This window comes from Scophthalmus maximus, chromosome 7 (assembly GCF_022379125.1).
Source record: "Scophthalmus maximus strain ysfricsl-2021 chromosome 7, ASM2237912v1, whole genome shotgun sequence".
Lineage (NCBI taxonomy): Eukaryota > Metazoa > Chordata > Actinopteri > Pleuronectiformes > Scophthalmidae > Scophthalmus > Scophthalmus maximus.
Window position 1 is genome coordinate 17,975,237 of NC_061521.1, and position 15,305 is coordinate 17,990,541.

General features: G+C 44.5%; 1 protein-coding gene across 1 annotated transcript in view; it reads right to left on the minus strand.

Moving 5' to 3' along the window:
• Positions 1-15,305, minus strand: part of LOC124849321 (zinc finger protein 469) — a 61,344-nt gene that overhangs the window by 13,227 nt on the left and 32,812 nt on the right. The window lies entirely within an intron of this gene.

The window sequence follows — 15,305 nt, forward strand, 5'->3', positions numbered from 1 at the left end:
TATTCTCCAGATAAAGTCTGGCAATACTAATCCAACATGCAAACAAATAATTAATTTCAAGAATGAATAATGTATCTTCTAAAGAAACATTAATTCAGTCCAGGTATTAGTTAGAAAGATAGAAATGTGAGAAATATCTACATGAATCAACGTTATAAGAAGCAATGAGCCCAGTTATAAAGAATTCAAGCATCCACTTCCATGTGAAAGATTAAGAACCATTACTATATTCCTAGTTTCTGCCAGCAGGGAGCACTATTGCATCATTACAAAGAGGACTCTGCGCGATCAATAGGGAATTTCAAAAAATACTGCCAAACTCATACTCAGAGTATTGGAGATAGTACTTAAAATCCCTGACAACAATGGCTATTCCAGGAGAATAAATACAGTTTAATCTGAGTGTTGGGGGAGTGTCCCTGCTGTACAACAGGGAGATCACTGTCAAAATCACACAAACAATGACAAGAAACCCGTATGATTTTGAAATGATGAAGCTCACAGCATTACTGGGGATGAGAAAAATACAGTGCATGGATCCAAAAAAGCACTGCCAGTAAATGAATCACAGACTCCTTAAGAGCAGGGACACAATGCCACAGTGTTCTATTGCTACACAGTGCTGCAGGTTTAGATCATGGAGGAATATCAGGGATTAGTCAGTCAGCCATTAGACAGTGAGAACTACGGGCACACTGACGTTTGTTGCCTTTCCTCAGGCATCCCAGACGCCACTTCTCAGCTCCCAGTTTACTTTGGCCCTCGACTGATTCTGCTGCTTTTGAGGTCAGACCAGATGAAACTTGGATTTAGCACCAAAATGTAATTTCTAGGCATGGTAACCAAACTTCGACGCCACCCCCTTGTCTGTTCCGCCTGCCTATTATCAATACCGGAGAGAGGGCTTGGGTTGAAGCCTCAGATTTGGCAACCATCCACCTGATGAAGTGTCCTTGAGCAAGACACATTTCAGACAGTTTTGGTTTTGTTAGGAGGGTCCAGACATGCAGACATGAGGCCCCAAGAGGAACATTTATTCGGTTTATGAATGCCCTCAGAGTCACAGCAAGGAGGGAAGGGGGATGCACAAACCAGATAAGATGACATGGCCTACAGCGTTGGGTCTTGAGCGCTACGTTAACATCTACAGATACCACCTGACAAAATAATGAAATATCGAGGTATGACCCTCCTCTAACCCAGAGGAATCCCTCTCTGCCACGTCTTTTTCTTGTCTCATCCTCTGGTAAACATCCTAGAGGCATTTAGCAGGTTGGGAGGGAGTCTTGAGGATGAGACCTGGCCTGGGTTTAGGCCTGGTTGTGAAAAATCACATCCCCTCTACAGCTCCACAGAATCTGAAAGCCGGAGTGTCTGCAGCCATCTCTTCCAGCGGTGAGGGAAACCGATATGAATGGCCCTGCCAATATCTCCACCAGGCAACGCTTGATTCAGTTCACGGAGTCAGCAGTCACCATCATACATCATAGCCCCAATTGTATTTGCTCAGACCGGCCTGTGAAGTTTGTGGCTGGGGATGAATGCCCCAAGCAAATAAAGAGCAGCATGAGGATCACTGGGGCCTTACAGAAGTAGCACCAAGCCTGAGCTGTCAGTTTACAAAGAGTAAGGGTTCATTTCTTTCGTAACAAATGCCTTTGCCGACTTCCCTTAGAGCTCCGTGCAGCTCAGTAACTCTTTCCTTGCAATCTCCTCCACACAAGCCAAAATTACTTCACACACAGACTTTACACATATCCGTCTGCCAGTCTGGTGGCGTCTTTGGTTCAAGCTCATACAGTTTTATCTTGAGAAGTATAAATTGTTCTTGGACTGTGCGTAAATACAGTGTGTTGGTGACAGAATTGTACGCTTGGCAGAAGTTGATATCAAATTCTGTGCAACCGGCCTAAAATTTGTTCCATAAAAGTGTTTTAGTGGAGTTTTACAAGTCAATTAAGGCTTTGTGTACGTGCGTGTGTGTGTGTGTGTGTGTGTGTGTGTGTGTTCCTTGGGCCTCCCGTCAAATCACCAAGTTTCTCATGCAGTGGCACCCCATATGGCTTCACCACAACACCACCCTGATGCTTGAGACTGCTGAGTGTTGAAGGACTGATGAGTTTGTGGTATAGGTGCATCTGTGTTTGTGTGTGTGTGTGTGTGTGTGTGTATGTAAGAGTACATAGCTAGAACAAAACTATAGAAACTGGCTTCCCCCCCCTTACTTCTACATGGGGCATGTAATTGGTTTCCCTCTGAGACGTGGGACTGGGTAAAAGGTGCCTGAGTGAAAACTCAATTTCCTGAAACTCTTTTTCCTGTCATTTTGGTGAAGGATGTATGTGGTGTTGGCTTGAGTGAAAATATGCTGGTAGCACTGTGAAAATCTCTGTCGACTCATCACATCAGTGACTTAAGCTCATAATTGATTTTACATTTTCTATTTTCCGTGAGCCCAAAGCCCCCAATAAGCTCCATATCTCTCAAAGTCAGTTAACGTTAAAGACTACAGGCCTCGAGCGTCTCTTTCTTTTGAGCTATTCAGTATGTTCTGTAACAGGAGAGCGCCGAAAGAAATGGTAAAAACAGACCGCTGCAACCAAGATAGGCGAGCTTAACTGTGCAGGAATTCAACATCTGCGTAAGATACCACACAAAACTCTCCAGATATGCAAAGCAGTGTAAGAGCCAAGAGAAGGGCAGCAGGAGGCTGACAAATCCACTTTCGTCAACAGTGGCTCCCTTTGTAATATATAAATCAATAACTGGCATTGGCAGGGTTTTTCTAACACGTTCAGCTTTTCCATATGCTCACTCGCTGACATATCACCACACATACTCTCAAAGACCACTGAGAGAGAGGACAGAGGAAGATGAGGGTTGGTTGAGAGGAGAGGAGAGGCGAGGAGAGCGATGAGCGTCAGGAAGTTGCTGCGCAGCCCAGTAGGCCGTGTAATCGGAGAGATGCAGGGGGGAGGATCAGGTGGCAGAATAAAAGCTGTCTGACTGCTCTCATCACACCTCTCCCAGCATGACTGGTCCAGTGAAGGGAAGGAGCAGTGAGAACAGCTGGCTCGGTTGCAGGGGCGCACCGCCAAAACCTTGGTCAGCACGCCAGCCTACTCCTCTGTATTTTTGGAAACAACCATTATGCAAGCAATTTGCCTTTAAGATCTTTGCGCATATGTCCATTCAAAGGCAGGAGCAGGAGGAGAGATACGTCAGTGAAGAGAACTCCGCATGCTTTCACCACTACACCACAACACTGTTATTAACTCAGAAGGCTCTGGATGTGTACGTGTGAAAACCAGTTGTCTACCGGTAGTTTACTGACTTCGTTTTCAATTTACAGAGAATAATCAACGAGTCTTCCGTCGTATTCACTCCGGTGAGGATTTGTCAGAAACCGTCAGAATATTAGGAGGATGCCAGAGAAACCAATGTCGGACTTCAAATGAAACAGCGAGCACAGAACTGAAGGAGGCCTGTTTTACAGTACTCGTGCCTCCCTACCTCCGCCAACCCTAACCCCACCCTTAACCCGACGTGGTTAGCTGAGCAGTTGGGAAAAGGAAAGAAGTGTGTGTTTGTAGTGTGTGTCAGTGTCTGCGCGTCTCAATGTGTGTCTGTGTGCATGCATGTATGCGTGTGTCTGAGGGGGTTTTGGTGTGTAATTCCAGAGGATCCCCTTACCCCCTCCTAAGTTTTTCCTCTTTCTTAGACATTTTTCTTTCTTTTATTTATTTTTTTCCTAACCACTTTCTGGATTCTGGATTCAAACTGTTTCCATATTGCAAACCACCACATTCCGCAAACATGATGGAATCTTTGTTTTTAGAGCATTTAAAGATTCTTTTTTCTTCTTCCTTTTGACATAAATTCACAATATAATATTAATTGTGTGGTTCTGCAAAACTAGGTAGCATGGGATATACTGTAAAACATGACTGAGTAGAACAGGATATTAGTGAATGGGCAATCTAAATTTCCTGACTCCCACCGATAAGTACGATAATCTTTTTCTTAATGGACAAAAACCTTCTTTATCGTTTTATTCTGCCTAAATTCCCTTTTTTCAGTGTATCAATATTTGCTTGTCCCTTGTTCTGCCTGGCGCAAAGTATTTGGTTGCTTCTCAACTTTCAGCAAAAAAAACCTTTGAGATGGAATGGGACAAGGATTCATTAATGATGGTCCTCCGTAACCTCAGACTTAATTATTGCAGTCACATCTGGGGTAGTCTCACATAGCCAGACTATTCTCCAGTGCTGACACAGTGCTGGAGAATAGTCTGGCTGCACCCAAATCACAATATTCCTGGGCGGCACTAAGCCCAGGATGCTGCGACAGAGCCCCAACAAAATAATTGTTTTGGCGGAACATTGGCACGTGGGGAGGCGATGATTGTTATTAAAATGTCTGATTCGCGCACAAAGAAAAACACCTCCCAAAAAACCCAGTGAAAGATGGATGTCGACTCTGGTTGCGTGAATTACATTTTTTTTCATCAGAAACTGTCATTTTCCAGCGAGTGTATGACAGTTCAGAGGTTGTTGTTAATACAATGGTAACAGGCCAGAAGCTGGAGGGGATGAGACTGCTGCATGAGACATCTGGCCAATGGCAGTCTTATAACCACAGTCTCAGCCAGTGAGTTGGACCACACCTTTGAGGCTACATTTATTTTAATACATTTTAATTTAACCAAGACACAGTTTATGTTATAGCCCACACTAAGACAATCCCAAATTAAAAAGATAACTAAAGCTACCTTCAGCGATTTCAATATGTTCAAGGTAAGGTGAACCCTTATGTCCTGTAATCTGAATTACTTTACTGTACTACTTACTGTGGTGGGTGTGGTGGATGGACCCCCCACACACATAAAGAAAAGGTGTAGGATGAAATACGGCAGCCTTGACATTAACATTTTATACCACACACTTTGAGGAATTCATACATTTTTAGTTGTAACTTTGCTTAAGATTGCTCAAGAGAACTGATCCAGCAAAAAATGACAACCTTTCCATTCTAACCATTGACATAGCAGCATGCAGCTGTGCAAGGCATTTACATCATTCAAAAGGGTGAAAACCTTAAGTACGTCCTTGAAAACAAAATCTAGACAAAGTTTAATGTTCATCTGCAGATGTGAAAATACTTTGCAAGATTCTCTTGATGTCTCAATCAATATTTATTTTCTATTATAAACAAATGGTCAAATCCACAAGCAGATGGAGTCTTGTCGCGCCCCCACACGCATTATAGCATGCAGCTAAAAAGATATTTATCTTTGATTTATTTTATATGAATACATTTTTGTAATTACCCAGTTTTCCAGTCAAATCATTAGTTCCTATGAGCATTAGTTAACAAGCTAATTTAGGAACATATGACAGAGGAAGCTAGCCTTTTTTTGTTTTGTAGGAACTGCCTGTTTTGTTCCTTTAACATTTACATCTCCTCTACCACAAGGAAGCCAGTGGCAGTGACAGGATTTCGGGCCCACTAACATTTAGGTGAAAGTCCAGAGATGAGACTGGGCCTGCAGCAGCAAGTACAACCTGAGTGTCAGTGGCCTCAGGGGACTCAGCCTTTTCTTACTGACCCGTCACCCTCCCTCTCATAAATCAATGAACAAACTCACATCAGACGAGCATGCACGTGCAGAACGGGTTGGAGATTACTGTGTCCTCGTGTCTCCATCCCCACATTTTGAAAGATGCTCTTTATCAGCTAACGTAATGCATGAATGGCAAAAGACTTATTCGGCAACACAGATGCAATACACATGCTCCTGTTTGTACAGCGAAAACTAAGGGTGCAGTGTCAGAAAAGCTCAATAATGTTGAAAGGTGGCTGGTGCTTCAGAGTAAGGGTGAAGTTTAAGTGCAGTCAGGTATTCCTTCACTCTTCCAAAAACTAAACGCACACAAGCATCAAAAATGTGAAGAATTTGCATTAAAAAAAGAAGATACAAATAGTAAAAGTTTATTTCTCATGCACTCAGATGTGCGTGAGAGTGCTTAAGGGCTGATGAGCTTCAACACCATCACCTTGTGCTGAATCTTTTTCGTGACAAATACAATAGAGAGCGACTGGCTCTTTTCCTCTGGGAGGGGGGAAGAATTACATTGAAGCGTGACTCAGTTGGGAGCGGCAGAAATCCATCAAAGAATATCAGGTCTGTTGGGTCTAAATGTACCTCCAGGCCACATTCGTGACCTTTCCCCTTCAGGTAAGACCTTTGCTTGTAAGACTTAGTGGGCAGTTACTTTGTATATAACACAAAAGGACAGACAGTCAAGTTCCAACAAGTGACTGTGAAAGGAGTTTTCCTTAAATACTTGGGGGAATTCAGCTGCATAAATGCACCTCATATTAATGCCAACTGAAACAAGTTAATTCTCATGAAATACAGTTTTCCTGTGAAACTACAAAGTCGGAGGATACACAAAAGCTCTATTTGTGAATGAACCTTTGGTCTAAGGTCATGTTTGCAATAAGGAGAGAAGGAGAGCATTTCAGCTTTTACAGGAATGAGGTGAATGAGCGTGAGAGAGAACATTTGCACACTCAATTGGATGTAATTGTATATATATGTGGATCTCTGTGCAAGCCCACAAGTGCTTTTATGTATAATTTCAGTATACATTGTGTGACTGGCATACAGTTTGGTGGTGAGTTTATATTGAGTGGGTATAATGTTACTTTTCTGAGCTCCGGCAGATGAATCAAAGTGTTTCAGTCAAATTTAATGTTGTCTCACTGGGGTCACAGACTGGCACACAAACATTTAAATCAAAGGGTGGACGCAATCAGGAAGCGATTAATTTCCTGTGAACTTAATATGTGACGTAAGCTGAGAGAAAAAACCAGCAGGGCGGGAAAGAAAAAAAGAATAGGGTTAAAAACCATCATCAGTGAACTTCCACCTTCTTTAGTTTGTCTGTTTGAAACCCCAAAACAGATGCATCATCCTGCCTGTTTACATCTTTCCTTCATTCCATCTTTATTTTGTCTTTCTTCATACTTTGTATCTCCAACCCAAGAGCACATGAAAACAAATCTCCTCAGTTTTGCATTATGTCACAGGAACTGAGGGGCAGGTGGGGGTTGGTGCTGGGAGGAAACACAAAAATATTTGTAGAAGATTTAGGATGAATGCAAGTGAGGCACATGCATGATTGACAGTCATGGTTTAATGCTAGAACCAACACGGCTAACTCAAAGAATAAGATCGTGAGCTGAGGCGATTTGGAGTAAAGTGTTAAGGCGCAGACCTGAGTAGTTTCTTTCTCCAGCACAATTCTAGTATGTGCGGTGAGGGACGCGTGGAAAGGGTAGCAAAGAAGAAAAACATTGAGTAATATTTTTCTCTCCCTTTTTTATTCTTCAGTCCAATTTGCATCAAGGCCAAAATCAGTAGTCCCCTGGCCAATGGTAAAGAGGGAATTCCAGGCACAGTGTGCGTGAGTCAGTACCAGTATTTTCCAAATTCATCCTGCCTGCCTCCCTTTAAATAGTCAAAGGAAACGTCCAAATGACCTAATTACGACTCAGGCTTTCCTAAGTAGTCTGTGACATGGTATTCAAAAATATACATAGTCTCATAACAGCAGGACTTTGGTGGAAGTGAAGCGTGCTTTCCTTCTGTTTGGTTTTATTAGCGTTATGGTGGGACAGTGGACTGGATTCTGTCTGTCTGTGTCTATGTTCCCCTCTGCCGTTTCTTGGTTCTCTTTCCCTGGCCCGGGCAGACCTTCAAAGGCTCACTGGAGCTAAACGATCTGCCAGAGACATAGATTTGACCAGATCATTTCATCACACTTTAATCTATGTTATAATAACAGCAATCGCAAAACTCGGTTTCAGCAATACAGTCTACAGCACTGTCAAACTACAGCAGACATTCCAACATTGGCGTACACGGGCACTCACACACAACAACGTGAATAATTGTTTCTGTTTTGGGGTTTCGACACTTTGGTCCACTTCAGCAGCTTGAGTTGCACCTAAAGTAGTGCTTGGAAACAATAACAATGAGTCCTGTTCAAACAAAAGCCTCATTCATAGCATGTAAAGCTCAGTTGGGCTGTCGTTCAGTGGCATTTCAGCAGGATTCAATCTTTATCCTTTTACTGTTTGTTTATTTAGTACTGCGGGAGACAAGGTGGTATGCATCCTGCTCAAAACCACTTTATGCTAATGGTTTGAGAATAGCCGAGACAATTAAAGCCAAATGAAGGGGGAGTGATGGACTAGTTGGAGTGCTTTGCATTCCTGCTCAGTGTTTTGTCAATGGGCCACCTTTGTGAAAAAGGCCCTTTTTATTTGCAGCTGCAAAAACTATCTATAAATACCGAGCAGGGGGAGGTGGTGACCTCGGGCAGCTACAGGATCTGAAATCAGATATAACCGAGTTCAGCAATTCACCTACAACCATTATTCACCTGGGAAATCCAAAAGGCACAATGGGGGGAGAGAGGGAGGGAGGGCAAATACGAGGAAGAGGAAAGGAAGTCAAACAGAGAGGAGACAGATTCCAGCTCCCGGAGCTCCACCTGGTGAATGCCAATCTACTTCAGATCCAGGATGGGATACAGCAGCTATTCTGCACGGGATAGAAAGAGTTCGACAGGTTCCCCGATGGGGAAATGAACCTGCTTTGCACCTGTAGCTTGATGTTCCATCTCTAATTTCAGTAAAGTAGAGGCAGAGGATTTAGACAGATCAACATTAGGACCATCGTCCTGCAGTGCTTTAACACATTTTTTTTTACTAACTGATCAGTGAGCAGAGGCCCACACTTTAATGTTCCTGCGCACCTTATCCTCTTACTGCATTAATCTCAGTTTAAGTTCCCCTTCTTTCTGCCCCCCTTCCTATCTTTTACTCTCATCTCTCCTTCTCTCTCTGCCTGGTGATCCCATGTGTGCGTAGCATGTGTCTTGCTGTGGCTGCTGCAGGAGGACTACCTGATGTGTCGCTGTGCAGAACGGGACCAAGGGGTCCGCTGTTGAAAAGGGGCTCTGTGCAGCATCTGCAGATCGCCTTACACGACCACTTCCTGCTTCCGACCCATTCCTCACAGGCATCCCTGTGTGCCAAGGCCGAAAAAAGCGCAAACAGAGGGGTTCAGTCCACCCAGGGGCTGAGCACAGGACCTTATTCATCCTCTCCCCATGGCTCCTCCCTGCTTTTCCTCCACCAACCTCAGGATAGCTTTATTTTGAAATTAACAAGTATTCCCCTCCCAAAGAAATTGAGATCAACTGGCCACTCATTCCCCCTTTGCAGTGGTGATTGACAGATGGATGTCAGTGCAGCTCCCTGACTGGGAAGGTGAAACAAGCGGCTTCCAAGAATTTGTATGATGTCTGTCTGTCTGTCTGTCTGTCTGTCTGTCTGACAGAGGCACTGGCAATTGGTCATGTTACATAACAAGGGAAAGACAGAAGCAAGGGTCATAGATTAAAGGACATGTTTGAACGAAGCAAAAGTTAAATAGTTGTTTCATGGGCTTAATGATTCTTATAGCTTCCTGTGAAAAAACTGTCACTGCATAGGAGCCCCCACAGTTACAACCCCTTTTACACAGCTTGTTCAAAGTTTGCTATTATTTTGCAGCTCTGTATAAAAAATACAGATACAGATCTGAGGGGCATTATTCTTCCGCAATTATGCTGGCAGCAAAGAGACAGGATCAGACAGAATCAGCGTTTATGTAAAGGGTAGAGCAGGCATTTGAAGGGGCAGACGCCGATGCTACTGTGTTATATGTCACGCCTCTGATTCCAGAATGCTCGTAAGAAAAAAATAACCATACACTGGAGCGACATATGCTGGCTTTGTTTGGTTCAGTGTAAACAAGCAATACTGGCACAATGAGGGATCCTCTTAACAGCAACATAGCAGGATCTCTGATTAAAAGTAGCAACAGTTAAAGGTACAGAGGAGAATGGGTGCAGGGTAAAAAAAATATTCCTGTCTGAGTGGGAGGGGAGCAGGTGGGTTTGGGTGTTAGAGTTGTGTTGCTATTCCTGGAATGCTCACTTTGTCCCATCTAGACCTGGCAACAGTGAGGTGGACAGGGGGTTGGGGATGGTGGACTCCCACCGAGATGGACTATTTATGCAGGGACCCAATGAGGGCCAAGGGGGCAGGGGTATTAAGATTCTTGGGGAAATGGCAGAGTGGGCAAATAGCTCTCAAGACAAACACACCCAGAGCATTAATAATGAGTCTGTCACTGGACTGGATGTTTTCGCTTTTGCTCTTGCATATTGAAAAGGGAGGGCCTGAGCCACAGTCTGTTTTCACTACTGTCCTTGTCGTGTCTACCCTTGGTCACTGGACTCTGCCTTGTTTTTCTACTTTAAATGCATTAAAACAGCACCTGATACGTCCATTCCTACCAGGGGGATAAAAAAACATTCAGTCTGCCGGCTCCCTGGGCTTCCCCCTCGGATGTCAGCCTCAGATGAAGGTGAGAAGAATGACGCTCTGTACGGCCACTGCAAGAAGCCATTCATACAGCCACCGCTCAGGCACAGAGAGAGTGTAGCACTGACCCATGGTGGCTAGAACAGAACCAGTACTGATCCAGTCCCTGCTGTCCCAACACCACACAACACTAGTATTGATCTAATCCATGCTGGATAGGACAGCGCTACTGAGACAACCACTGATTCAGCAGGATCACTGCAGGGGCTGACCAATGTACAACACTGCCACTGATTCAGTGAGAAGGGCAGTCCACTGCAGGGCCCTTTTCAAGTGACTGTCAACACCTGCACAGATGAGAAGGAACACGAAGATACTCAACTCCCTCCAAGACTGAATCACTATAGCCCGTCAGAAACAACACTTCTATTGCTGATTGAGCTCTATTTAGGCATTGCAGTGGAGTGGAACCAAACCTGTGTTTACAGGGCTAATCTCTGGTTGATCAACAAACTAAGTCAACCTGGACTACAGTAAATTCTTTTCCACTCTCTCCATTTCCTTTGCCATGCTGAACAGGAGGCCTTATTATAGGTCAGCGGCTTACTGGAGGCTGAGGAACAAACCAAAGGTCCCTGGCAGGGCTCAAGTTGTTCCCCTCGGAGCTGCTCAGGCTCACTGGAGACCAGTGCTGGAGGCTGGGATAGAGAAAGTGGCTTCTGTGCATCAACTATGCCCAACCTCTCTGGCTTCACATGCCTGCGTCTGAGGCGAGCAGCTGGGCCAAGCAAAAGAGCGACCCAAAGAGAATGTTGTGTACTTTGGAATGTTTTTCTCAACCCATGACTTATGGAGAATATCGCACCGGCTCAGGAGCAGGAGAACCTGGCATATTTATGTAAAACTGACAAAGATAACACAATTATCCCTCCTGTGATACAATCAAATGGTATATAGGATGAATGGGCGGCAGGGTGCTGCAATTGATTGCATTGTCGCCTCACAGAAACAGGTTGTGGATTCAAACTCCCTGTGTGGGTTTTCTCCAGGCACTATGACTTCCTGCCACAGTCCAAAGACATGCCGGTTAGGTTTAATTGGTGACACTTGATTGCCTCCTTGTGTGAATGTGAGCGTGAATGGTTGTTTGTTACTATATGTTGGCCCTGTGATGGACTAATGCCATATCCAGGGCATGCCGTACCTCTCGCCCAATATCAGCTGGGATTGGCTCCAGTCCCTAAACAGATAGAGTAAGCTTTATAGCTAACGGATACACCTAATCATATTGAAAGAACAAAAGTGGTGCTGACACATGGCTTAGTGCAGCAACCTTAAAGAAGAAGATTAAGAAATCGTCTCTTGATAAAGACTCTCTTGATAATAACACATTGCCAATAGTACAAATTATATGAGTGGCATTATTCTTCATGGAAGAAAATCACTGGGACTGTAATGGAAATTTTATCAGCATGTATTCAGTCACAGTTGTTCCTTTATCAAACAGTTTTTTCTTTCATCCATCTCCATCTCCCTGATTCAAAGTGGGATCTGGCTGATAAGGCCGGAAATGGGCACATTATTTGGATCCTCTCCATGGTGTACCTAAACAATATATGACAGCTGGAGTAATCCTGTCCTCCTTCACATGATTTATACTTTCCTCCTTCTCCCTATTTTGACAGCTGCCGCACGGCTAGATCTGCTCAAATGCTTTATTCCTCTGCGACTGAAAAAGACAAGAAGCCCAGCGTGTTCAAGACTCAGGTTCTCACAGCCACTCTGCTTCCTCATACTCTCTTCATAAACAACTACCAATGATCCCCTTTTGAGGGAAGTTAAGCAGATCAGTCAGATGATTCCATTTTCACAAGCTGAGGTAAGGACAGAACACTGTAATTAATGTGTCAAACTCTGTATGCAGAAAAAATTCTCGTGCTGCACCCAGGAGCAGCTTTGATGAATAAACCATATGGCTAGGGTGTTGGGATCAGAAACCCTGTCATAGTCCTTCGGTCTGCCTTTTGCGCTTCTGCCCTCACTTCATTAGTCATGCCGACGCGTGGCCAGCCATTTGTGTTGGCACAGCCCAAATCTCGGGGGCAACAGGAGAGCCATTAATCTAAGGCTAGTGGGTCTTTAGGGACCATTAAGGACACTGATCTTAGTGAAAAGATGCAGGTGGAAATAGGTGCCACAATTTAAGAAATGTGTAAAAATATTTGACCCTGTAGAAACGTTAAATGTGATTACTTTACATCTAGTTGGTCAGGGACTCAGCTCTGTGCTCTTTCAACAAAGTACCCCTGCTAAGGAATGTGACTCTCAGCACACCTGTATGATCTTGCTCTAAAACTGATAAAGGGCCTAAGTGACCTTTATCAGTTATGCTGTGTACCTCCACCGCTGTGACTGTTTACTTGGCAAACCGACACTCTAATCTTTATGTTGCCTGAGTGAATATCAGAAGAAGAAGAAAATGTAACTGATGGATATCACAGTATGAATGTGTGTATACAAAGAAATGAACCTGAGGCTGCAGTAAGGATGATGCAGATATGTCTTCACTAGCCCCCATTTAGGCTGGAATGTCGAAAACAAACCAGCTGAGAGTCAGGTTATTACCGCGGGTTAGAGTACCAATGCACCTACTGAACCTCACCATGTGATGAGCACAGTGAATCAACCCGGCAGAACCTCTGCCAGATTTCTTATTCACAGACAAAGACAAAGCCATGGGCGTGTGCAGTTTAGAGAAGTCTCCTACCCTTGGGCAGATGGATGTTAGTGAATAAGGCTAAAGATTGTTTTAGTTTCCGAGGGAGGATCTGAACTACCCAGAGACAGTGTCTAGTATTTTTAGAACCCGTTCCCCTCTTTGTTAGACGTTTCTCATAAGTCTTTGGCTCAATTCACTAAATCCCAGTCCCCACTCAAAACAAGCCAAGACAGTCCTGTTCCATTCGTTTTTGCTGGAGGTCAGGGGAAAAAGAAAGACGTAACAGTAACAGAGATGAGGATGACACATCAGGCTGTGTGTCTGGCTTAGCTGGTACAGTAGCAAGCTGTGAGTCAGACGTCCAGACTGGAGAGCAGTGAAGCATTTGAAGAATGGGTGACTATGTGGTGTGTGATTCACTGCTTGTGTGGTGAACCTCTCAGAGAAGGGCCATGCCACCGAGCCCTGTAAAAGCTCATCTGTTATTCCACATTTCCAAGCACTAGGTGCTTTTATTGCTGCACCAAGACTCACAAAAGCCTCGGGGCCAAATAGGTGTGTAATGGCACTGAATTGAGCCCGGCTGGTCGACTGGCGTGTCGATCCACACAGCAGTCCGTAAAGCTTCACGAACTCCTTCGCACTCTCTCGAAGATTCGTCGGCCCCACATCTTTCCCAGCACCCTTCCTCTTTTGCCTTTTTCGCTACTACTCTTGCCACTGCCCTCCCACTCGTGCTCCATTTTCCATCTTAATCCCTCCCTGTTTTCTTGTCGCTCTTCTCTCTGCTTTTTGTTTGGTCCTCCCCAGCACTTTGACTCCCTCTCTTCGGAGGCAGACTCTTTAACAAGCCTGCCCCAGTGGGCAGTATACAGAGAGGGGAGGTTATTTTTAGATTGCACACAGATTAAACGTGGAACGTTTTTCTTCATCCTTGTAAAGAGTCTCTTTTAGTCTGTAATGGAGTTTAGCATCTCCGTGGGGGATCTCATGTTACCCCCCCCCCCCTCTCCCCCTCCCACACATACTCTTCTCTTTCTCTCTGCCAGACTCATCTAACTCCCCACCACCACCAACACAGTCATCCTCTCCAAACACTGACATCATTTGACAGACTGAACTCCTTCCTCTGCCTGTGGGGGCTGTTCTGTCCTGTCTCTACACCATGAAATGGGTGAGTCTCAGCTCCTGACACAAATCAAGGAATGGGAGAAAAAAGCCAGCTGTCAGAAAACACACATCTGCCGCAGAAAAACAAAGAAAAGCCAGATCCATCATTACATCCTCAGTGGAGTTATCCTCACATTACCTTTTTCCTCCGCAGCCCTACCACATGAGACTGGATGTTACTCTGACACACATACATAGACTCTTACACGCTGTGTAAAGGTGCTAAAGGAATACATCACACAACTGCATTAGGAATAATTAGGTCAGTGCTTTATCCAGTATCTGAGAAGTGATGGGTGAGCGTTTTCCTGACTTGGACCAAAACCAAAATGAGACTTTTCCCTTCCGTCTGTGCAAACCCACACATATACACACACACTTCCCCCACCATGTGGATCACCTCATCTCTGGCCTGAACTAGGGAAGTGAGAGGGGGTGAAATGGCCCTCTGGGTTTTACTAGTCCCACTCTCAATGACCCCTGCTTGAGTCTAAAGTCGGATACAGCTCCTGTTACCACTTCTTGAACATATTCCTGATCCGTTCTTTGCATTGCAGTTTTTCCTTCACCCTTAATTTGAAGCAGTGACCTCTTAAGGAGTGGGTGATGTCGCGTAGTAGTCGGTCTGGCAGGGACCAGGCAGGAAATCTTCCATTAAAACTCACTCAAGGTCCATCACGACTTGCAAGCTCTGTGTAAGATATGGAAGTGATATGGTGCAGTTCTGTTGAAGAGTTTGTAGTGCCCTCCATCACAGCCTGACCAATGAGCCCTGGGAACTCTGTTGAAAACCAGCAATCTAGATAAATCATAGATTAAGTGTGGAAATTTTAAGCTTCTGATTGACAGCTGTGTTTGAAGTCGTCTGCAGACCCATGTGTGCTTCAGCAAAGACTTTTTGCCCATGAGCCTTCATGACATTCTTAAAGCGAAGATAGAACAAAGAGCAAAGGGACACAAGCTGTTGTAA